Source organism: Cnephaeus nilssonii (assembly GCF_951640355.1).
Source record: "Cnephaeus nilssonii genome assembly, chromosome: 15".
Taxonomy (NCBI): domain Eukaryota; kingdom Metazoa; phylum Chordata; class Mammalia; order Chiroptera; family Vespertilionidae; genus Cnephaeus; species Cnephaeus nilssonii.
In genome coordinates, this window is record NC_137086.1 from 52,220,729 (window position 1) to 52,247,189 (window position 26,461).

Genomic DNA, 26,461 nt, shown 5'->3' on the forward strand with positions numbered 1-26,461 from the left:
GGCTTCCTCTGTTACCTAGGAAACCTTGCTCTCTGTGGCTGTAGCCATCTTGGTTTGGGTTAATTTGCATGCTCGTTCTGATTGGATGGTGGGCGTGGCTTGTGGGCGTGGCTTGTTGGTGTGTCGGAGGTATGGTCAATTTGCATATTTGTCTATTATTAGATAGGATGAGTTGAGGTCTTTAATTTCTCACCACCAAAGATTCAAAAGACTATTTTTTCCATGAAGTTTAACATTAACATCAGTGAATTCATGTAGTCATGTGTTTTTATTGTAAACATCTGAATTATTCACATTGTCATAGATCCTGAACTCATAAGCGTTGACATGCACAGGCTGGCAGCAAGCCAGGAAGCCACTCTGCAAGCAAACAGATACCCTGCATAAGGAGAAAAGTCATAGCACAACATTTAATGTCCAACCCGAGTCACTTCAAAATGTTATATATATTGACTTCTTAATTCATATAGCATCAGGAACTCAACTGCTTGGTTGGTGACAGGGTTGACCTGGTTTCAGGAGGATTATTCCTGAAATAATTAAGGAAAGGGGGGCTCAATCTTTCTTCTTGGTTGCTTGCTCCTCCCCAGCACCTTCATCTTTCTTCTCGTCCTCAGCTTCTTGGGCATCTTCTCCTTCACCTTCACCTCCTTCTTTCTCCTTTGTATCCTCAAATTATTCCTTGTCACCTTCTTCCTCTTCCTCTCCTTCCTCGTCCTCAGCCACTTCCTTCTCCTTCTCCTCCTCTTCAGCTTCTCCTTCAGAGGGGAGTTCATTCTTAGCTTCCTCGGCTTTTGCAGCCTCAATGGTCTCCTCCACCTCGATCTGCTCCTCCTGGATGTGGCTGGTGTATTAAGAAGGGAAGGAGCAAGGAGACATCAAGTAGGAGATTGTCTGTAAACCACCATAGGCAGATCGACCAAAGACCTGGGAACTCTGGGAGTAGCTGCTGGCTATGCTTCCCACGCTGGTGAAACTGAGCCAGGTCTCCTCACCTTCCAAGAGTTTCCTATAAGCTGCAATGTCAATGTCCAAAGCCATCTTCACATTGAGGAGGTCCTGGTATTCTTTTAAATATCATGCCATTTCACTCTTTGTAGTTCTCAACTCATTTTCTAATTTGTTGATTGTGTCCTGTATAGCACTAACATCGATGTTCTGCTTATCCTCCAGCTCTTGCAGCTGCTTTCCCAGCGCTTTGTTCATGCCCCGGCTTGCTTCCATCTCCAGGGTCTTGGCCTTGAGCAAGCGGCGGCTCTCGGACACCTCTTCCTTGGCAGCGCGCACTGCGTAGGTGTTCTTGGCAGTGCTCTCGGTCAGCACAGTGAAGTGGCTCTTGTACCATTCTTCGGCATTCTGCATGTTCTTGGCAGCCAGCTTCTCCTACTGGGCGCGGATGTCCTTGAGTGCAGCAGAGAGGTCGAACTTGGAGAACACGTCCATCTCCATGGAGATCTGAGCATACTGGATCTGCACCTGCAGCTCGGCGATCTCCTCTTCATGCACCTTCTTCAGAAAGGCGATTTCATCCATCAGGCTGTCGATGCACTTTTCCAGCTCAGCACCGGTGAGAGCCACCTTGTTTGTACCTTTGTGCGCCTCCATCAGCCAGCCCTCGGCGTCCTCATGGTTCAGCACCTCTTCCTGGTAGCATGCCTTCAGGTTGCTCCCAGTCGTTTCTGAGCCCTGGTGCCTCCTAACTGCCCACTGCCCTCTCTTCGCCAGGGATGGGGCGCAGTGGGGTGGGGCACAGGCATCCCATTTTCATTAAAATGTTCAACCCGGGCCTGCTCCACTGGTGTCCGCAGACGGCCCAGGGGCAGACAGTGATCCCGGAGACGCTGGTCACCCCTGCCTGCCTGGTCCCCGATTGTGGCCTGGACCCCACAGGCAGCATCTGGCACTGCCCGCCCCACCTGAGTATGCAAATTTGCCCACCAACTTTGTTGGGTTAATTTGCATACCACTCCTGATTGGCTGGTGTGCATAGCAGTGATATGGTCAATGAGCATCTTTCTCTTTTAATAGTGTAGATGAACTTATCCTGGCCAGTACCATTTTCATACTTTCTCTTAATTCTTTATTGTTCTCTGAATAATTATAATAGCTTATATAAAGTCTTTGTCTAAGTTCAAAATCATTTCCCCCTTCAGGACATTTTCTATTGTATGCAGACTCACTTTCCTGTTTCTTCACATTCCTGGTGTTTGTTTGTTTGTTTGTTTGTTACAAATAGAGTTGTTTGTAACAACTCTGGTATCAGGTTCCTCCAGCAACCACTGCTCTGAGATATTAGATAGCCATCTAAGCATAGAAATATCGCAGGGAGCTAACATTTCAGACAAATATTGGCTCTGCACAGGGTATAATGTTATTAATGAAGCTCCAAAGCAGTGCAAACTTTCCATTCTCTGAGGTGCTGCTGGCTTTTCCCTGCTACGCCACTAAGCTGGGGAAGAAGTGAAAGATGAGAATAGTCCTAACTTCAAGCATCACAGACCCTGCTGTCTTACCATCGTTTAGTAATTTCTTTTGTATGAACAGTTTTCAGCTCATTCTGGTACTTTGGTTAATTGCCAGAGGTCTGAAAGGATTGATTTTAGTTATTTTGCTTGTCTTTTGTTTAGTTTTGTTTTGTTTTGTTTTGTTTTGTTTTAGAAGGAGAGTTCATCAAGGCCCTTACTCTTGCACTCCAGAAGTTGGTCCTCTACTGGTTAACATCTATTTTATTTCTTAAATGTTTTTATTGATTTTAAAGAGAGAGAAGGAGGGAGAGGAAGAGATAGAAACATCCATGAGAGAATCATTAATCAGCTGCCTCCTGCTCACCCCCTACTGAGGATTGAGCCCACAACTAGGGCATGTGCCTTGATCAGGAATCAAACCGGTGACTTCTTGGTGCATGGGACAGCCCTCAACCACATTGGCCAGGTAGGTAAACATCTATTTTAGAATATATCTCCAAGCACATTATCAGTCATGGTGCAATGTGTGAAAATCAGAAAACAGTGAAGTCTGATGCTGACATTTTCAGAAAACCTGAAATCATTTATAAGAAAGGAAATTTGCACAGCTAAGTAATAACTATATATATATATATGTATATATATATATATATATATATAGTTAACAATGAAGAAGCAAAGATACAGGATAGAATTTTTAAATTTTTTATTGGTATTCAGTTAAACTCCATTTAAAAAAAAAAGAGGTCTTAAAGGGAATATTATATTCTAATCCCAAATAAGATTTATCAGATGGAAGAGCCAGCAGCCACTTTTGCATCTTAACTTACTTTTCAATTTTACAATTCATAAAATACTCACCAAGGCATGGCACAAGTTTGGAGTTCAAGCACAGTGCACTTTATGGTGCAAGATCCATTAAAAGCAATAATTTGTAAGATCCTCAACAGGAAAGTGTGCATTTTTTTCAAGGAGTCCTTAAGGAGGGAAGCAGGACTCTTTAATCCAATTTTATGTGAAAAGTGATCTCATTCTCATCAGTGGCCACTTTACTCTTGTGGTTGTGGTTGAAGTTGGAGGACTAAGAGCAAAATGAGCAGCATCTTTCCATGTCAGGAGTTCTTTTCCACAGGCATGAAGTACCAACCTGGCTTTCCCTTGAGAAAGCAGTATATCTCACTCTGAGCAGACATCGCCAAGACTTTGATCATGACCTCACTCTGTTCTATGTCACCTTTCTCTGCCTATTTCTTTTTGTTAGTTGCCTAAAGGCCATGCTATGAACAGGGCTATAGAAAAGATTCACTTATTTTGCATCGTTATCTAATGATTTTCCTTCCTCTGTGACAATTAGAATTCTAATGTGAAAAGGCAGAAGGATGGATTTTGAAATTTGCAGTTCTGTTCCAACATCTATGAACTTGGGCTTTACTCTTTCTAAGCCCCACTGTCCTTCTCTATAAACTGGAAACCACTGTTTCTCTCACTTGGTTTTTATTCCATTATCAAATGAGATAATGTGTACTTGAAAGCACTATTGAATACAACACTTAATACAAATATAAAATGTTTGCCTCTGGATAGGATTAGCATAATTCCATTGGACAAATCTTAGAAAAAAAAAGAATTCAATCTTTACATTAATATTTAATACACTGTATATCATTTATTCCAAACAATAAGCAATGATCACTCTATACCCTCTCATTTGCCATTTATGCTTCATTTATTTACTATTTGTTTGTAATAGTGTCAACAATTAAAAAAACATATCACAAAAAATAATAGGCTTATACTAATATTTCATGATTTTACATTTAACTATTAATTCTTGTCTTTCTTTTATAGAGATGGAAATTTACCTCTTATACTCTCTTTCATCTATATGCATACATGCATACTTTTTCTTTCTTCTGTTTCCCAATAAGTCATTATGATTATGTTAAAATTATTCAAACTGAGATATAAAATATGATATAAGTATATTTACTTTCTTATAATTTTTTTTTATCTAGAGTTTATAATTGCCTTAGTATTTTTATATATTTTCTGTATACCATGACCTTTCCCTTGAGTATTCCTATACAGGTGTAAAGTAAATCATCTTAGCATGAGCAAACCATAAAAAAAAAATTGCACTGAAATGCTCAACACTGCCTCGTAAGAATTCCAATATAAGATCAAGGTGAGTTTCACAAAGTCGGGCTGGCTTATATGAAAACTGTGGAAGCGTGAAGCTTGACTAAGTCTCACCTCTACGCAGTTTCTTCTGGGAGAAAAGACGCCTAGAAAGTTGACAATTGACATAGATGGATTTTATTCATAATTCTTTAAAAAAATAAATAAATAAAGATCGTTCCAGTATCCTAGCTTATAAATCAACTAGAGGCCCAGTACATGAAATTCGTGCATGGAGGGGGTGTGTGTCCCTCAGCCTAGCCTGCACCCTCTCCAATCTGGGACTCCTTGAAAGATGTCCAACTGCCCATTTAGGCCCGATCCAGGCAGTCGGACATCCCTCTCACAATCCAAGACTGCTGGCTCCCAACTGCTCACCTGCCTGCCTTCCTGATTGCCCCTAACTGCTTCTGCCTACCAGCCTGATCACCTCCTAACCACTCCCCTGCCAGCCTGATTGATGTCTAACTGCCCTCCCCTGAAGGCGTAGTCAACCCTAACTGCCCTCCCCTGCAGGCCTGGTCACCCCCAACTGCCCTCCCTTGCAGGCCTGGTCTCTCCCAACTGCTCTCCCCTGTTGGCCATCTTGTGGCAGCCATCTTGTGTCCACATGGCGGCAGCCATCTTTGACCACATAGGGGCATCCATCTTATGTGTTGGAGTGACAGTCAATTTGCATATTACTATTTTATTAGGATAGAGGCCTGGTGCACAGGTGGGGGACAGCTGGTTTGCTCTGAAGGGTGTCTCGGATCAGGGTGGGGGTTCCCTTGGGGCATGGGGCAGCCTGGGCAAGGAGCCTGAGGTGGTTTGCAGGTTGGCCATGCCCCCTGGCGACCTAAGAGGAGGCCCTGGTATCTGGGATTTATTTATCTTCTATAATTGAAACTTTGTAGCCTTGAGAGGAGGAAGCTTGGCTTCCTCCATCACCGGGAGCAACTCAAGTTTCCTGCTCTCTCCAGCTCAGTGGCTGCCGCCATTTTTGTTGGGATCTATTTATCTTCTATAATTGAAAGTTTGTAGCCTTGAGTAGAGGCCTAGGCAATCCAGGCTGTGGTGAAAGCTTGGCTTCCTCCATTACCGTGGAAAACCCAAGCCTCCTGCTAGCTCCCATATTGGTTGGGTTAATTTGCATACTCGCTCCTGATTGGCTGGTGGGCATGGCTTGTGGGTGTAGTGGAGTAATGGTTAATTTGCATATCACTCTTTTATTAGATAGGATGATAAGTAGACAGAGAACTAGTCTATTGAAGTAAAAATACTTTGTTTTATACATATCACTTTTTCCTGTGTTCCCCCATTTGCTTAGACCTTAAGTCACGTATTCTGAGGAAAGATGACTAAACCATAAGATTCCCATGTCCTTTGGTTTCTCTAATTGCTCAAATGTCTATTGAGTGTTTACAAATTTCCACACACTCTTTTTTTTAAAAATATATTTTATTGATTTTTTACAGAGAGGAATAGAGAGGGATAGAGAGTTAGAAACATCGATGAGAGAGAAACATCAATCAGCTGCCTGTTGCACACCTCCTACTGGGGATGTGCCCACAACAAAGGGACATGCCATTGACCGGAATCGAACCTGGGACCCTTGAGTCCACAGGCCGATGCTCTATCCACTGAGCAAAACCGGTTTCGGCAATTTCCACACACTCTTCAAAGTGCTGGTGATGAAATGTTAAGGGAAACAGAACAGGCCTAGAATAGTGCCTGTGTAAGAAATCAAGGAATAGGTTCTCGGTGCCATGTCTACCTTTCCATTTAGTTTGGTTGCTCCAAACATAAAACTGCTCATGCAACTTCTGCTTAATTTACTATTTGAGAAAGTTGGGGATATTTGATATAAACCTACAAAATTCTCAGTAGAGCACAAATATTTTTTCAGATCTTCCTCCTCATTGAAATTTCCAGCCACCTCAGCTCTCCATCCAGAGATTATATCTCATCTCTCTTTTCTTTCCTTCATTTTTTTATCACATGTTTCTCATGATCCTGGTCCTTTACCTTCTGTTAAAATTATTTGTGTTTTGTTTGATCTTTCTTGGTTTCTTATAATCTCCTGGAGGGCAAGGTCCATACCTGATTCAATTAATTTAACTCTATGACATTTTATAGATACATGCTGCATTACATACCCGCATAATTCTTCCTTCTATGACACTTGGGCCATCACTAGGAATATAATAATATGTGCTCAATAAATATAAAACCCAATGAGTAGTTGCATAATGTCAGGGTAAATTGAAGTACAGTGCATATATAAATACTAGGGGCCAACTGCATGAATTTGTGCACCTTGAAAGGAACTGTGGGTCGTGAGGCTGTGGTAGGCACAGTGGGGGGTCTCAGCCCATCCTCCACGCCCCTGCCCAGACCCTCCCACTGTGGCCCCTGGCCCCCTGTCTGCTGGCAGCCCCGCTCCAGCTGCCTCAGCTCCCACGCGCTAACTGCGCCAGCCCCACTTGCACCCACTGACGGCTCGGAACGATTGGGGCTGGCACCAGCGGCAGGTACAAGCGGGGCCAGCACCATCAGTGGGTGGAAGCAGTGACTGCTGCCCCCATCACCCCTCAGGAGCAGGAGAAGATGGAGAAGCCCTCAGGGGGTGATCAGGGCCGGCAGCTGCTGTTCACATCGTTGATGGTGCTGAGCGATTGGGACCAGTGACAGGCACCGGCAACAGGTGCGAGCAGCATTTCCAGCACCAGCTGCAGGTGTGATGGGGCTGTCGCCAGCAGTGAGTGTGAGAGGTGGCTGCCAGTCCCAATTGCCCCTCAGGAGCAGGGGGAGGTGGAGAAGCCTTGAAGGGTGATCGGGGCCAGCAACCGCCGTTTGCACCCACTGATAGCACTGAGTGATCAGGGCCAGCGCCGGGCACCAGCAGTGGGTGTGAGCCATGGCTCCAGCATGGGCAGTGGGTGTAAGTAGAGCTAGCACCAGCAGTAGGTGTGAGCACTGGGTGGGACCTTGGTGCGCGGGAGCAAAGAATTTTCAGTAACCATCAGAGGCTTGCCCAGATGACAGTGACCTGCGCCTCACCTTGGCCTGGCACCCCTGATCACCTGCTCCACCATCCCACCACGACCAATGCCTGCCATGTTCCGCGCTCTGCCGCCTGCTGCCGACATCCACCACATTCCGTGCGCACTCCCTGGTGATCAGCACACGTCATAGTGACCGGCTGTTCAGTTGTTCGACCGTTCAGTCTATTTGCATATTAGCCTTTTATTATCTACTAGAGGCCCGGTGCATGAAATTCATGCATGGGGGTGTGTGTCCCTCAGCCCAGCCTACACCCTCTCCAATATGGGGCCCCTCGAGGGATGTCCAACTGCCCATTTAGGCCTGATCCTACCTAAATGGGCAGTTGGACATCTCTCTCACAATCCAGGACTGCTGGCTCCCAACTGCTCGTCTGCCTGCCTTCCTGATTGCCCCTAACTACTTCTGCCTGCCAGCCTGATAACCCCCTAACCACTCCCCTCCCAGCCTGATTGATGCCTAACTGCTACCCTGCCAGTCTGATTGCCCCTAACTGCCTTCCCCTGCAGGCCTGGTCACCCCTAACTGCCCTCCCCTGCAGGCCTGGTCCCCCACCCAACTGCTCTCCCCTGCAGGCCTGGGTCCTCCCCAGCTTCCTTCCTCTGCAGGCCTGGTTCCCCGTAATTGCCCTCTTCTACAGGTTTGATCACTCCCAACTGCCCTCCCCTGCTAGCCTGATCACCCACAACTGCCCTCCCTTGCAGGCCTGGTCCTTCCCAACTGTCCTCCCCTGCTGGCCATCTTGTGGTGGCCATCTTGTGTCCACATAGGGGCAGCCATCTTTGACCACATGGGAGCATCCATCTTGTGTGTTGGAGTGATGGTCAATTTGCATATTACTCCTTTATTAGATAGGATAGAGGCCTGGTGCATGGGTGGGGCTGGCTGGTTTGCCCTGAAGGGTGTCCCAGATCAGGGTGGGGGTTCCCTTGGGGCATGGGGTAGCCTGGGCAAGGGTCCTGTGGTGGTTTGCAGGCCGGCCACGCCCCCCGGCGACCCAAGAGGAGGCCCTGGTATCTGGGATTTATTTATCTTCTATAATTGAAACTTTGTAGCCTTGAGCAGAGCCAAGCCTCCTGCTCGCTCCGTGGCCGTGGCCATCTTGGTTGGGTTAATTTGCATACTCTCTCCTGATTGGCTGGTGGGCGTGGCTTGTGGGTATAGTGGAGTGGTGGTTAATTTGCATATTACTCTTTTATTAGTTGGGATACCAATAAAAGGGTAATATGTTAATTAGACCTGATGTCTTCCAGATGACCTTCCAGATGTCCTTCCTGACAAAGCCAGGCTCACACAAAGCCACCTCCAGTCCCGGGTGCCTGCAGCCTGCCCGGGAGAAGCCACCCATTGTTCTGGGCACCTGCGGCTGCAGCTAGCCCAGGCGAAGCTGGCCCAGGTCCCAGGTGCCTGTAACCAGCCAGAAAGAGAGAAGCCCAGGTCCCAGGTGTGGAGGCCGAGGCAGAGGCGGTAAAGGGCAATCAGGCCAGCAGTTAGGGGCCATCAGGTCAGCAGGTGAGCAGTTAGGGGCGGTCAGGCAGGCAGGCAGAGGAGTTAGGGGTGATCGGGCAGGCAGGCAGGTGAGTGGTTAAGAGCCAGCGGACCTGGATTGCGAGAGGGATGTCCCAGATTGGAAAGGGTGCAGGCTGGGCTGAGGGACCCCTCCCCCCACTCCTATGCATGAATTTCATGAACCAGGCCTCTAGGATAAGATGTAATTTAGTGCCCTTGGCAATTTTGAAGAGTGAAATAATGACTTGGGCCTTTTAGAACATCTTTTTTTTTTTTCTTTTTTTTTCCCCAGACAAGGGGCAAGAGAGACTTTGTAAGGCTCTTTTTGGACTCCAGATACAAAGGAATTATGCAAAAGCATCCAAGAAAAAATATAATTAAAGTGATAAGACATTTTAAAAATTAATGCCTTCACCAGTGGGTTTGCTCTATTTGTGAAATTTATGTCTACGAACAAAATTTGAGGTTCTACAGTCTTACAGCATGTGCTGTTAAATAAGAATTGCTTGGACTCCAAAGATAGTCAAAAGCACAGCCCAATTGAATGCAGTGTTCTTTTTATGATTGCACTCAGAGAGAACGAAAGCTTCCCAGTTCAGTACATTCTTGGCACTAGATTTTACTTTCTCAATTCTGAATGTTTTACAATGACTGTGAAGTTTCATGGACTGAAGCCATTGTGTTCTTGCTTGACTAGTTTGAGCTCCATGAGGCTGATATGCTGGTGACAATCATAGTTCCTGATAGAGGCTTTCCTACTCGAATGTGTTTTCTTCTATTTATCATAAAATTAGCAACTATCTGCAATTGTCATGAGTCTCGCTACATCTCTTTGTTGTTGCTGGAAAAGGGAAGGAGCATTTTCTTTCTTTATTTTGTTTTTATTAAACAGAAGACATTTGGTAAGGTTTTATTTTTGTTATTATTTTTTAAAATTGGGGATCAGGTTTACTCCCCCCCAGATTTATTAAAGTATGATAAGAAACAAAATATTGTATATATTTAAGGTTTACAAAGTGGTATTTTAATATAAATATACCTTGTGTAGTAATTACCACAATCAGGCTAGTGAATATATCTGTCACCTCACATAGTTACCATGGTGTGTGTGTGTGTGTGTGTGTGTGTGCGCGCGCGTGTGTGTTTAGAACATCTAAGATCTGACCTGTTAGTAAATTTCAAGTATATAATACTCTATCATTAGTTATAGTGTCCATGCTATAAATTAGATCTCTAAAATGTATTTATCTCTAAAAACTGAAAATCTGTATCCTTTGACCAATATCTTCCCATTTCCAGCATTCCCCAGCTGCTTGTAACCATCATTCTACTCTGTTTCTCTAGGTTCAACATTTTTAGATTCCTCATAGAAGTGATATCATGTACTATTTGTCTTTTTGTGTGTGCCTTATTTCACTGAAAATAATATCCTCTGAGTTCACCCACATTGTCACAAATGGCAGAATTTCCTTCTCTTTTATGACTCAAATATATATCACAATATCTTTATCCATTGACCTATTGAAAGATACCTACATTGTTTGCATATGTTGGCTATTGTAAATAATGCTGCAATAAAAATAACATCTCTTAAGAAGTGTGGGTTTTTTGTTATCATTGTTATTACATTACGTATTCTTTGCCTTATAGACATCATCTTAGAGTCTATCACATGTTAAGGTCAAATGCCTACTCGGTGTGGCTTCCAAAAACAAAAATGACCAACATCAACTCCCCAATGAGTCCTGGTCATTCATTTTAAAACTTAAATCTTCTCAAGTTTCTGGTGGATAATGGATAGATTCAATTACATACTATAAATTTATGGGAATTAATTTATTTTGCCTGTGTCTTTGTGTGGAGAGCGGCTACAGTGTTTGGACAGGTTCAAGCCTCGGACTAATGAGAGGGCACAGTCCTCTCATTGCCACGTGCAAGTCCCAGCTTGGAGGGCAGAGCCCTCTCAGCACAATTATAGCCAAAGGCTATAGTTGTAAGCTTGAACCTATGGTCCGAACACGTGGTCCCACGTGTCTGAGTGATGTGGGCTTGATAGAGTTCAGGTGCATGTAATTGAGTAGAATCGAAACCCACGAGAACTTTGTAACCAGGCCCTTACTTTGCCTCGTGGAATCTGGCTATAAAATAAAGAGACAGCTTACAGGCTGTGGCACTGTCTCTCTCCATCAAAGAGGGCAGCATCCCACCCAGACCCAGCTTTCTTTTCTTGTCTGTCTTTTCTAAATCCTTCATCGCACCCATTCAGGTTCACCCTTGGCTGTGCTGGCACGGCACATGTGGCACCCGAACATTTTTGTTTTAATTGTTCTTAACAGTATCTCATCCTTGTCATCAGGGAATAAAGCATTGTACATTTGAAGGCAATAGTAGGCCACAACAGAGTCCAGCACAAAACAGAGCCAAGAGCTACAATATTTACCCTACTTCTTATAGAACACAAACACAGCAAAATACAAATACAGGTACTATCGATCAGGGCCCAAACACTGGTACACCTATTCAGGCTGAGTGACTATATGAACCATGGCAGGTGCAGACTGTGGAAAAGAGGAGCAAGCTTGCTTCATCTAAACAGGAAGGCATTCTTCAGCTCCCATCACCAGTGCCATGAGGAGGGGCTTGCCCAGGGTCACCAATCCTCCTGACATTTCACAAAGAGATGAAAATGGGTTTTTTTACATGAAATCTTCCAATTGTTAAATGCTGGCAATAAATAAATACACATTGAGCTCAATAAAACCATTTAAGAATCAGATTCATCCTAGGAGCTGCCTATATGCAATCTTTATTTTGGAAAGACAACAAATTCAAATAGCATGCTTCAAATTACAACCTGTAACTCCCCCCACTACACACACACACACACACACACACACACACACACACACACACACAATTATCCCCACCCTGGTCTACATTTTCCCTTTTCCATAGCACTTTACATATTTTGAAGTACATTATAACGTGCTCATTTATTATATTTATTGTATTTTGTCCTTGTCTTGTGCCAGGATACACACTCTATAAGGGCAAAGATCTACTTACATTCATCCAGCACCCCGGACCTTTTACATGAATAATTCTTTTAATGAATAAATACAGTTACTTTTCTTCAAACGCAAATACAGGGTGGCAAAAAAGTAGGCTTATAGTTGTTCATATGGGAAATAATACAATAATTAAAAAATAATATGAGAATAAGCTCTGTTTCCCATATTCACTACTATAAACCTACTTTTGCCCCACCCTATATCTGAGAGACTTAAGCTTTCAACTCCATTGTGTCAGGCTCCAAGCAAGCTGAGGGGGGCATTCTTAAAGGAGGGGAACCTGGTATGAGGTCAATGTCTGAGCAGGAACAGGAAGATTGCCACAAAGACATAGGTGGGGGTGACCCAGTGTGGTATATCAGAGCCCTAGCAGAGTAAGGAGAAAACCCATATATGGAAGCAGTCTGATGAGAGTGTCACTCCACCAAAAGGCAGAAAGACACCTATATGAGAAGCAGTCTTGCACGGGGTATCAGAGTCCATGCTAGATGAGGAGGGCATGTGTATGTTAGACTAAAGCTATGTGGGGTTTTAGAATCCAAGCAGGATGAAAACACCCATATGGGGAAGTGGCTGAGACGTGAGTTTAGCATCCCAGCAGGATGAGAAGGGCACCTGCAAGACAGCAGGTGGCAGCAGTGACTGGAGATTGGTTATACATAAGGAGTTGGGTCAAGTAAGTATGTAAACTAAGGAAAATCAGAGCCAGGCTTTTCACTGCTTGTGAAGGGAATCACACATGTGAAAGAAAGAAAATTAAAATGACTCCTGTGATGTTGGATTGGAAGTAGAGTAAAAAATAGTGACACCCCAGTAGCAATGAGCATATCTAGCACCAAGATTTTGGCTTCTAAACACCAATATCCACTAAAAGGGAATCAGGAATCCTTGGAGAAATGCCTGATTCTGTGGCTGGGAAGGCAACTGAATGGTGAGCTTGGAATATCATGCTGTGTCAAAGAGTAAGAAAGTTCTCAAAGATAGTAACATATTACAACACATTGAGTCACATAGAAAACCATGTGTTTATTTTGGAGCAATCCCATACTTAGATAAAAATTGAAAATACAATACAAAGAATGTGTATATATACATCACAGATATAACTAAATTAATGAATAACTAAATCAAAGTTTGATGAGGAATGACATGGCTACTCATTTCAATTGTCTCCCCACAAAATGCTACCTAATTATAAAGAGAAAAAAAATAGTAACCAGCCCTGGCCAGTTTGACCCAATGGATAGAGCATTGGCCTGTGGACTGAAGGATCCTAGGTTCAATTCCAGTCTAGAGTATGTACTCAATTGCAGGCTCAATCCCCGGCCCTGGTCAGGGCCCATGCAGGAGGCAATTAATCCATGTGTCTCTTTCACATGGATGTTTCTCTCTCTCTATCTCTCCCCCTCCCTTCCATTCTCTCTAAAAATCAATGGAAAAATATCCTCAGGTGAGGATTAACAATAACAAAAAAATAGTAACCATACAAGGGAGAGGCCTGGAAGACTCCACCTTAATCAAATGATGCAAGTGAAGATTGTTGGTACTAGTATGAATTAAAATATTGCACTTACTGATCAAATACAATGCAATGTTACATTGGTGATATCTCCACCAAAGATGTGTAACTTGAACTTACCTAATTATGAGGAAACATCAAACAAACCCAATTTGAGGGCCATTTAAAATTCATTGTTCCAAATGTGTCAGGTCTTGAAAGTCAAAGAAAACTGAAACTTTTCCAGAACGAAGAAGAATGAATAAGAACTAAACAACAATGTCTGCTTCTGAAATTTTGCTAAAAATTACATTGTTGGGCTACTTGTAGAAACTTGCCTGAAGTCTGAGGAGTATATAGTAGTAATGAGTCAATGTTAACTTCTCAATTTTGATCTTCGTACCATGGCCATATGGGAAAAGATACTTGTTTGCAGGAAGCCACACAAACAAATTCAGTTCTTTGTATTGTACTTACAACTGTTCTGTAAATATGGGACTACTTCAAAACAAAATAAAGTCTGATTTACTGCACATATTTTTTAACCAATCCCCTTCCAGTCATATATGAACATACTCAAACAAGAATATCAGGGTATTCCTGTAAATATGTTCATGATAACATTATTTATAATATGGAACAACTATCTGGAAGTAGTCTAATTTTCAACAATAGAGGAAGTGTGAAATTGTGGCCAGTTCATGGCACACAATCTCATAGAAAAAGGTTAATCTTTATGCATAGAAATGGAAATTGTTCAGGACATTACTGTTGAGAGAAAATATGTTAAGATTCAGAACAAAAATAAAATTATGATCTAATTTTCATTTAAAATAGAAGTATATTGTTATAAGATGACTATATTATATGTTAATTGGCATAATAGCAATTCATGAAAGACTGGTATATTAAGGATCTATATTGTAATCCCTACTATGAAAGAGAGAGCGAGAGAGAGAAGAAGAAGAAGAAGAAGAAGGAGGAGGAGGAGGAGGAGGAGGAGGAGGAGGAGGAGGAGGAGGAGGAGGAGGGAGAGGAGGAGGAGGTGGAGGAGGAGGAGGAGGAGAGGAAGGAAGAAAGGAAAGAAGGAAAGAAGGAAGGAAGGAAGGAAGGAAGGAAGGAAGGAAGGAAGGAAGGAAGAAAGAAAGAAAGAAAGAAAGAAAGAAAGAAAGAAAGAAAGAAAGAAAGAAAGAAAGAAAGAAAGAAGGAAAGACAGGCTCAGCCCTGGTCAAGTAGCTCAGTTGGTTGGAGCATCATCCCATGCACCAAAACATGGCAGGTTTGATTCCTGGTCAGGGTGCATAAGGGAGGCAACCATTCAATGTTTCTTTCTCACATCGATGTTTCCCTCTCACTTCCTTCTTCTCTCTCTAAAGACCAATTAAAACATATCCTCAGGTGAGGATTTTTTTTAAATGTATAGCTAAAGACAAAGGCAAAATAAAACAATAACTACAAAGTAGCCAAAATTAACTGTATACTATTTAAAGGCTCATAATCAAATTAAGTTATAAGATTAATAAAGTTTATATCATAGATACTTTAGTAACCCTGGGTTATTCTTCTGTTTATTTATATCCCATTTATTGCATAAATAAATTAAAATGGAAGGTTACTTAGCAAAACCAATCTCAGGTTTTGATTGACAATTTATTAAAATTTGCAAATCAAGTCACCTTTTCACACAGCATAAGCAGCAAATAATACCTCATCTCCAATCCCCAAACAGAAGCATTGTCCTCTTTCCTACAACATCAGGATTTTCTTAGGTGAGAAACATCCATCTCACTCAATGAATGGTTTCATAACATAGAGAGGAGGGTGAATTTTCCAACTTAGGAGTGCCCCTTTTCCCTCTCTCTTTGTTCATTTTGTGTTCATACAACATCTGCTTTTTTGTGAGGTGATTCCCAGAAAAAAAAAATACTGTTAGCATTTCTTCATACCCAGAAGGACAGCCTGGACATAGCCAAGCTTATCTATTAATTCTAAACTCAATACCTCAGCTAAGAATCTATAACATTTTATGAAACAAACATGGCCCCCTTAGAATTTTACACAGAGATATTTGCTAAACCTTTTCAAGCTCAGAAGATAATCCCCAAACTCAACTATGTTTAGTGATACATGTGTAAGACACTAAGTTTCCAGGTAAAAGGTCTGGCAGTGTATACTATATGTACTCTATGGTTTATCTTGCCATATTGTGCTAATAATTCCAGGTCTGTGTCACTGTGTATAAAGATATATGTGTGGAACACATTGCTTAGTAGTAGGTGGTAAATGTACTACTGTCAGGGATATGTATTAACTTCTTTGTTTCACATTGTATATGTGACACACTGTAATTTTTAGTTCTAAGTTCAAGTGTTACTGTGTACAGTCATGTATCTGTGAAACACTGTTGAACAGTGTTAGGTGTATGAGTTGCTTCTCCAGAAATACATGTGTGAAGCACTGAATAGCAGTGCATGGTACTTATGCCTCTTTGTGTAGTGACGGATATAGAAATCCTGTTTATTCGTTTTATATGTATGTGTTACTGCACATGGTGATATTTGTGTGAACAACTCTGTTTAGCCACATGTGCTGTGCATGCTCCTTTGTTACTGACATGTGCTGAATGGCTGCTCACACCGTGGTTGGCACTGTGTGGTATACGCAGTACTTTAGTTAGTTATACATGTTGAAATATGTTGAACACTGTGAGTAATAGTGGCATGTGTATGTGTTACTGTATATAGTGACATGTGTGGGAAACAGTATACTTAGCAATACTTGATGCATTAACCTCTTTGTTTCACATTATATGTGTGATGCACTGTAATTTTTAGTTCCAAGTTCATGTGTTACTGTGTACAGTCATGAATGTGTGAAACACTGTGTTTGTCAATGCATGGAACATTTCCTAATTTGTTTAGTGAGGTATGTTGATACACTGTGTTTATTAGTGTCAGGCGCATGTTTTACACACACAGGAACAAATTCTGAACCTCTTTCACCCATCACTAAATGCATTTATCATCAACAACAAACAACACTAGCATTGTTCCTCATACACACATAAGTAAACACAATATATCACACTGGGTTCGCGAACATTATTATTACACACACAAAACATACAACTAACACAATGACTAGTACATATATCACTTAACATTGTGCCTCATAAAAGCATCGTGAAAACATTATTACACACAGCACACCACTAAGCAGTGTCTCAAACACAAATTATTAAATACCTCAAACACACTTCCCAAAACACAGTGCCTCATTCACATATTATTAAACACAGATCACAAACACACACAGAGTACTTAACACAGTATCACTTAAGACATTTTATTAATGCCGCACACATTACTAAAGCAATGCCTTCCATGTTCTATGTGATAAAAACAATTCCACATGCTATCTTAGAGTAATGTTGTATTAGAATGGTTCCTTGTATTCCTTAGATTATCAAAGTATGCCTATTTCTTGCACCTATGGGTAACATTGCCTGGCACATACAAGATGCTTAATACAATCTTTTTTCCTTCCCTTACGTATGTTATGTTTCACTAGAATATGATGTGACATACAGTAGGCATCTAATGCATGCTAGCTTCTTTCTTTGCAAGTTATGTTTTACTAGGACACTGCCTTGCATATAGTAGGTGTTAAATGTACCCTTGTTTTCTTTATTCTATCTGTCAGTTTGTACAAAAACAGGGCCTTGTAATCAGTAGGCAATGATGCATTGTTTTTCCTTTTCCCTTTCAGTAAGTATTGATGAATTATAACAGTGCCTGGCAAAAACTAGTAACTAATTACATATTCCTTTCTTTCCTTTATGTGAGGACAATATTCTCCTGGAATAGTGCCTGGCATATATTTGGCATTAATTCATGCCCATTTCTTTCTACAATATATGAGTTATAGTTTGCTACAATAGTGCCAAGCATATACTGTGCGCTCCTTGTATGTTTATGTCTGATAGCCCTTTAGGATACATCTCTAGCCTCTGATGTTTAAATGGCTTTTGTGTTATAAATATTGGTTTCATTTGTAATTTAACCACATTTCTGAATTAATTTAGATCCTGGATGTTTGCAATAATCTTCCTCTTTTACCTTCTCTTTCCCTACTCTAGTTTCTAGCTACTCTAAGTACACTTCTCAATCCTGAAAACATTCTTAAGGGATTTATAATATAATATACTAGTAATATGATGGCTGCATTTTTATTGACTTCTTCTATATCCTTCATCTTGAATATTATACTGATGTATTTCCTTTTCTCACTTCCTGTCTCTGATGTATCTGTTTCCTGTGAGGAGGGCCTGCCATACCACCTTTGAATATCTCAACTATTTCCTTTTGGACGATTTGCCTTTGTTTTATTTTCTGTTCTTTCCTACAGCCATATGAATCTATCTTGTTTACCTCCCTCTTCTATTCCTGAAAATCCAGTTGGTTATATTCCCATGTTTTTATTGTACCTGGGGACCTAATAGTAGCACTTATTTCAACAGATCATTAGGCTGCCTTTCTCCTGAACTCTGGCATAAACCCTTCCAATTTCATTAAATGGGTCTGATCCAGTTTGAACAAGGTGAGACAGGGTTATCACTGACTTTATTCGGAAGCAGTAGGATTCAAAAAGAAAGCACAACTAATCAAAAAGTTTTAAGTTTATTCTGAAGTTTCAAGACTTCTTTACAGGGTTCACATGATTCAAATGGTTTTGATAAGTTTAAACAGAACTAGGTGAGGCAAGATTAATTTAAACTAATAAGAACAACTTTGGGTAAGTCAGAGCTGGTTTAAATGAGTCAGAACCTAGTAAACATATATGCCCGTTTTCTAAAAACTCAAGGGTATTTGTGCAAGGTTTTCTCAGCTGTGACCAACCCAAATGATTGGAGGTGATTTAAACATCTCAGAAAAGCTTAACTTTCCATTAGAACCATTATTAACTAACTCTATGAGGGTGCTGAGTTCATTTTGGTTTTGATAAATTACCCAAAACTGTTTTGAGCCTGATAGACTAGATGTTGATTTATTTAGTGAACCATCACAAAGTTCTCCTCAATTTTTTGTTCCTTTGTGTTTGGAAAATAGCCCAAAAATAAATTTAGTTTTTTGTGGTCTTGACTGCAGAAATCTGAATTGCAGTACAAATTTATTGGTTTCATCCCAAATTAACACATTTGTTCTTACCCCAAAGTTACAGTTTCTAAAGTTGATCTAATTTCCTTCAAAGTGAATCTTCCTGCCCTGTAAGGGGAAGATGCTGAGGCAGGCAGCTGATGCTGACGGGAAAACTGCTGGGGGAAAGAAAATGCTGGAATAATCACTTCGTATACATTATCTCCTCCTATCCTCCAAAAATCCTATGAAGTATCTGAAATGCTGCCTTGGTTTCCATGAAAATAATCACTCCTAATTCACTGGAATTATTTTCAGGACTCTTTGGCACCCTCTTTACTCAGGTGTGCATCCCCAAAAGGGACTTTTGTCATCCTCCATTCTGGCCACAGTAATCACTTTATAGTGCATAACTGTTCACCTTAACTAAGACTCTGGGTGCTCTTTGACGTTTACCTTCATACCAGGGAGTAATTCTGCTCAGACAGCTGTACTAACCAGGATATGTTACAGAGGAAAATGCCTAATCTGCACTTTTTAAAAATACTTTGTGTCCCAGAGTAATTCTGTTCTTGCTAAGGATCACTGGGGCTATGTTTAAGGATCACTGGGGCTATGCTTCCTGAGTCTATAGGGACACATGAGTTTTCTCCCTCTCCCATTAGAAGTGCTGCAATGAAAGAATCGGCTCACCCTGCATGGTCTCTGCATATTGCAAATGTCCTTCCAGGTCAGGTTTTACTTCTCTCTGTTTCTTTTTTAAGCTCAAACTTCCTTGTTCTTAACCTTAGTCTTAATTTATTTCCTTATAGATTCTTCAGTGAGTAAACAATGTAATATGGTCTAACGGGTAAGTGCATTTGCTTTGGAGTCAGGCAGACTGGACTTAAGTTCCAGTTGCATTATTTAACACCTGTGTGAACTGGGCCGCTTATTTGACTTGTCCAAGATGCAGTTTATTAATCTGCAAATGAGGATAATTACAGAAACTTCTCATGGCGGCTGTAAGGAGTAAATGAAGATGTTCATGTGAAGTGCTTCACCTTGTGTAGAATAAGGGTCCAATAAACATCAGCTAGCACTACAACTCTACAGCAATGATGCTATAACTATTACTGTTATTATGTTATTGCAAATACACTCTGCAAACTCCAGCAGTAAGGGTTGTTACCCTCTTTTATTAATAAAGAAAAAATGTAACAAGAATCTTACCAAAGGTCACCCAACACTATGTGTTATCACTAGGAACCAGCTGTAGAACTATCTGCATCTTATAAGCAACAAGAATGTTGGTCCTTGTTCCCACCTACATAGCTTCTCCCCACAAACCATGTTCTTAGCTCCTAATCAGGGCTTTAATCAAATGGTATTTAGGGTAGAATTCCCAGTCTCTGGAGGACACCATGAGCGAGACACAGAATCCAAGAGAGGACAAGAAGCATTTAATGAGCCACCAAGTCAGAGATAGTGAAAGTAATGCAACTCCCAATATGTAGTGCCCTGCCCAGTCTACATCGCTAGCCTACCAAAAAGCAGAGTTATCAATAAAAGATTCAGTCACATCTTCTCTACTAAATGGTAGAAGGCAGTAAATTATATATATCTTGCTCTGTTTTTAATTCAGAAAATGGGGGAAATCTTTCTGAGCACATTATTTGCATCAGTAAATAAACCTATGGAAAAGTAGAAATTAGGAAAGAGCTGACAAAGTTCTAAGTGTGGCCTGTATTCATAGGGTTCCACATCATGAATTAGAAAATGTATGCAATCCTCTCTGATCACATATTTATTCAGAAGCCACTTGGAGCCATCATGATGCTCACTGTGCTGCATCTGGGACTTTAAAACTACAAAGAATAACTAACATGCTTCTAATTCTTAGCTCAGTGGTCGGCAAACCGCGGTTTGCCACTCTGTTGACTAATGAGTTTGCTGACCACTGGGATAGGGGCTTAATCACAAGGAACAACAACAGCCTGTAATTATTGGAATTGAGAGTCTAGGTCAGTGGTCGGCAAACTCATTAGTCAACAGAGCTGCAGTTTGCCGACCACTGTCTTAGCTGATAAGAGCTGTCATCAGGAAATAATAAACTATACAGAGTCCCTTTCAAGCAAAGTAAGAGGCCCAAAGGAGAATCCTGAGGATAACAAATCTTGATGGGTACCACCTGCACCTTTGACCCAGTATTAGTGTCAATCATCTTGAATTAATAGACTTATGTGAGTTCTTTTCCAAAGCAAAGGTCTTCCTCTTCTACAGCTATCTAGAGAGAATATAAATCCTGCTGATTTTAAAACATCACTCATGTGATTAAAGTCCGTAGTGTAAAATCATGGCAACTCACAGTCAATGCTTTCCAAGCATTTTTAAATCACACACACATTTTTAAATTTCCAAGTTCTTTGCATTAGAAATGTACTGTGTTGTTCTTGTCTTCAAGGGATTAGAGTTTCCTAAATTAAAAAGAAGATGGTTTGTGGGGGGAAGCTATGTAGGTGGGGACAAGAACCTATAGTCTTGTTGCTTATGAAATTTACATAGTCCTACAGCTGATTAATTACTGCCTTGTAGACTGTGCTTAATACACAAGCATGGTTGCCAACTTTTGTACTTTAGAAATTGCCTGCTTTAATATTTATATAACCAAGGTGCTTCTATATTTCGCTATTAAACTGGTTTTAAATGCAATTTATCTAAGAGTTAATTATTCATAACAGTAATAACATTTATAAACCATTTACTATGTGTCAGTTACTATGCTAAGTGCTTTATCTTATAATGTTGTAGCTCAGGTACTATTGTCATTTTTAGCTCATATATGGAGGGACTATGTAGAGAGTTAAGTAATCTGCCCAAAGTCACACTGTTAGGAAGTAGAAAATCCAGGATTTGAACCCAGGCATTATGAATCCAAATCTCAAATTCTTAAATATTAAAGAGAATCATCCAGTGCACAACAATGGGCCTCCATGATATAACTGGTAACGTCATAATGAGTTAATTTGGGTTGATAGTATTGCCACTAGACAGAATAAAGCAAACCTCTCTTTTCTTAGCAAAACCTCCAGTATTCCGACATCCTAAGAAACTGCTCAGCTTCATTCCCAGGTAGGTAGAGACTACATTAATTACGCTTATCAGTAGGTTAAAGATGGCACTAATTATCAACTGTAATAACAACAGTGATTATACACAGCCTTGCTCAGCCAAAATTCCATAACACAGCCACCTCAAGAAGTTTATCTTTGCCCAAAAGTTTAGTGGTGTGTGTGTGTGTGTGTGTGTGTGTGTGTGTGTGTGTGTGTGTGTTTGTGTGTGTGTGTGTGTGTGTGTGTTTCTTCAGTCTGCCTCCTACTTTAGGCTTCTTGATGCTGTGAGTCATCCTAAAGCTTAAACAAGTCCAGCCCTAGAGTCCCTCTCTGCCCTCATTTCCACTTCATCTCTTTTGGCAAGACTTTCATTCACATCCGAGAATCCTAGCTGTTCCCTAGCAAAGGCCCTGGCAGAGGAAAAGCCTTTCTACCGAACACACTTAAAAATTAAGACAATGCCCTTTGGTGTGCCTCCACTCCTTCTCCTGCAGTTCCATAAAGCTACATGTCTCAGGGCTTCAGGTGTGATGGAATTTACCAATGACATATTTCCTTTGATTTTCAAAAACCAATTTGGTTCTAGGTCTCACCCTTCAGTGGATGCTGCCTCCTTGGGGGGTGGCATTTACTGCTTCGTAAAATCATAATGAGGATACATATCAAACCTAATTGTCTCAAGGCAAGGCATTATCGGGGAGATAAACTAGTCTCAGATGAAGTATCGAGGGAGCAAAGGGTGTTGCTCAGATGCTCCAGGAGCAGATGCATTGCAGGGCTCCAGCAGAACAATAAAATGTGCCCTGGCTCTGCTTCATCGGGTAGAGCTTCCAGGTTGCACTGTTCAGGAAAACATTCACCATCGACATTCCAACTTATCCCACATTAACAATGCACATGTGCACTGTGTTTCAGAATAATAGAGGATTCCTGTTAGCAAAACAACAGGGCAGATATTTCATAGCCAGTTTTTGGCATTTCATGTAAAATGGTGATTCCGTCTGAATATAGCCCAGAGCTAAGGAAAATGAAGAAGATTGGGAATGGTAAAGTGAAGCCCATAGGACCTTTCTGAGAGTATTATTTACTTGTGCCTTTGAAAGGAGGGAAACACCACTGGTTGAGAACTGTCTGAGCTATGTCAGAGTATTGAGTAAAGACTGACAAGGTAATTTTAAAAAATTTTGCCAGGTAATTTTAAAAAATCATATATTTGAAATCCTGGAGCACTTTGGTATCTCATGTGCTCCTTAGCAGAACCTCCATCCGACCCTCAACATTCTATATCTCAAGTTAAAACTACATCCTTCCCTTGAATGCCTTATTATTGTTTTTGCTCTTACTTCTACTTATTCAGCTTTGAGACTACATCTACATCAGGATCTATAAGTTACTCCATGACAGCAGTAAGTATTCAATAATTATTTGTTCAGAGCTGTTAAATCTTTACCACCCTTCTCAGGCAGCTTACCTCTGCCAGCTACTTGCCCACTGTGGGCTTCAAAGTTGGTTCCTTAAATTCTATCCTTCTCATGATTTGTCCCATGTCTCCCTGTGGGGGGGGGGGTGTCTTAATCCAGCATCTTGAAAGGTTCAGGAATCTAGAAAAATGGGCTGCAGTAAATGATTAAAGACTCCAGAGACAAAACATAATTTTGGAAGGCATTTTGGGGGGGCCAGAGGAGCTTGGTTGTAGGAAGCAAGTTCTCCTGTCTCTCTGGACCCCTTGCTTTTTATTAACACAAATTGTCCTAAAGCAAGGTAGATATACATATCAAAGGCCAAGGTTTAGTATAAGAATCCATTGTCAGATTGGGGGAATTGCCTATGGCTGTTCAGGTGTTTGGCCAGTAGGAGGCAATAACATGTAGATTAAAATGCCCTCAGCTGTCTGGCAGCAAGCAATCATTTATGCATCCTTTTCAGGTTTAGGGAAATGCCCTCAGCCATTCCAGATGATTCAGCCCTGCTGACACACTGGAAATAGCTTCCAGCATCTCCCAAATTCCAACTTTCTAGTTCTCTACTCTTAGTCCTGAGCAATGGAATGAGGCAGGATTGAGAGTCCATCTTGAACATGGCTTCAGCTAAAGCAGTTCTACTATTTTGTTTCTTGTACATTAAAAATATGAACCCATCAACTTCTAAAGATGGTTTTAATTACTGTTGTAGAGGAAAAATCGCTGGATAATAAATTAGGACAGCATCTCATCTTAGTTGTGTGACTGTAGGCAAGTCATTTAGCCTTTCTGAGGCATAGGCTTTTTTTGTACCTATAAAAACATGAACCTTGAATTAAATATGCTTAATTGTAAATTAATTAAAGGGTAATTGAGCCCAGGTGGTGTGGCTCGAGGGCTTAGCATTTACCATGAACTAAGAGTTCACTGATTTGATTCCCTGTCAGGGCACATGCCTAGGTTGCAGACTCGATCCCTGGTGGGTGTGCAGGAAGCAACCAATCACTGTTACTCCCTCATCAATGTTTATATTTATCATTCTCCCTCCTTTCTCTCTAAAAAAAAAAAAATTAAAAAAAAAATATTTAAAAAAAAGATTATTGAGCCCGGTCAGTGTGGCTCAGTGGTTGAGCATGGACCCATTAACCAGGAGGTCACAGTTCAGGTTCAGTTCCCTATCAGGGCACATGTCTGGGTTGTGGGCTGGATCCCCAGCAGGGGACATGCAGGAGGCAGCTGATGAATGATTTTCTCTCATAATTGAAATCAATTAAAAAATAAAAAAGGTTATTGAAATTTGAGCTCCTGAGGAAAATATTAGGATGAAGTATAAGGAAACAAAACATTTCAAACTCCAACTGGAGATTGTAATTTTCTGGAGCCTAAACAGCCTAAAGACCCACCCAGTCACAGGGAGTTATATGGCTTACTCCTTTAGCGGGCTGAGGGTCCCTTTCATCCTTCACTGTCCCACAGTCATCTCTTTTGGAGTTGGCATTTCTGTCAGGTTAAATCTACCTTAACTAGTTTATCAGCCACTGAGAAATGCTAGTCCTTACTGCTCAGGCCAGTAGCCAATGCAAAACTTTTCATAGAAATGATTAAAACTAATCTAATGATATATTATTCTATAAATCTGCACATAAGGTCATATAAAGCATGTCAGTCTATTTAATATCTCACATACAAAGACAAAGAAAGCAGAGTAGCTCTGTTGGCATGGTGGGAGTATAAATTGATAGAATGCTGTCCCCCTACCACACACCTTTCATCACATCTCCCCACCTGAAGCAACTCGGTAACACCAGGGCTCTGAGAAATCCTATTGGAAAACCACTGCATAATCAAACCCCTTTAACTTATTATAACATGTTTCTATTATTATTTGACTTTTTCATAATGTCGACTTCATTTTTACTTCAATAATCATGGAATTCAAAAGTGGCCTTTTGGGAAGATGTTCATAAAAATCTTCACTATATATTAAGGCAAGATGAAGTCACTTTATACTTGTTAAGAGCATGATCTAGGAATGTTTGCTTTGTGTATTCTTCTCTCTTTGGCCTTTTTCTTGTGGGAAGCAGGGATAGGAAGCTAGGTTGACTTCGCTCAACTACTTGCAAATAGGAATCATATCTTACTTTCAAAATATACCACTGCTAAGCATCATTATCTTTAGTTAGATGCAATTCAGGGGGTAGGGGTGAGGGAAGCACTGCCTTTAGAACATGAGAAAAATTCTCATTGGTAGGGTTATTCTTTGATTCCTCACCACTCTCCTGCTGTAATAAGTTAAAAGCCTATATAGCTTTAGCAATAAATGTAGTTGAATTTGATACATAAAAATCAAGCTACTCACCTTAGGTACCAGGCACGTAGACTTACCAGAGTGGTTCCAGGAGCAGGGAGAAGAGAATGCAGGACTAGGTCTGCCAACAGACAACCAAATAAAAGAAGAACCTGCTAAGGAAACCCGAGAAATCTGGTGAGGTCAATGATGGTCAAATGGAGGTATTCGCTGGAATAATGCCCAAGGACTGAGGGGGAAGGAAGTTGTGGAGAATTACAGGTGTACCCAATTCCAGGGAACCCAAAATGGCATAAGGGAGACATTAAATATTATGGGGTCAAGTCTAGGACCTGATGGGGTGTGGGGAGGAGCTCTGAATGTGACATTGAAAGATGAAACTTAGATAGCTTTATGTTTTCAAGGGGTTTTTCCCACATTCCTTAAGAGATGGCAGTATATGAAAACTGACAGGGCAGGTTTTTAATTAAAGTGCTGTAATTACAGTTGAGGGAAAGAAACTTTCTATCATTCTCAAAGAAGTAATGTTGTCTTGTGCCTGGGAACAGGCACAGATAAGTTCCTCGGTGTGGTTGCCAACAACAGAGCACCAGCTGACCACTGCCACCCTCTGCTAGGTCTCTGAGAGCCAGACAGATCCAAACCACCATTTTTCTGTCTTTACCAGATAGTCTCCTTAAGGGTCATCCCTGACCTCAAA

General features: G+C 41.2%; 1 pseudogene across 1 annotated transcript in view; it reads right to left on the minus strand.

The window, feature by feature from the left end:
* Positions 1-555: 555 nt before the first annotated feature.
* LOC307111663 (neurofilament light polypeptide-like) overlaps positions 556-26,461 on the minus strand; it is a 60,680-nt pseudogene continuing 34,774 nt past the window's right edge. Inside the window, exon 3 of the transcript in view lies at positions 556-1,716. The product of the transcript in view is annotated as a neurofilament light polypeptide-like (transcript). The remainder of the gene's footprint in view (positions 1,717-26,461) is intronic.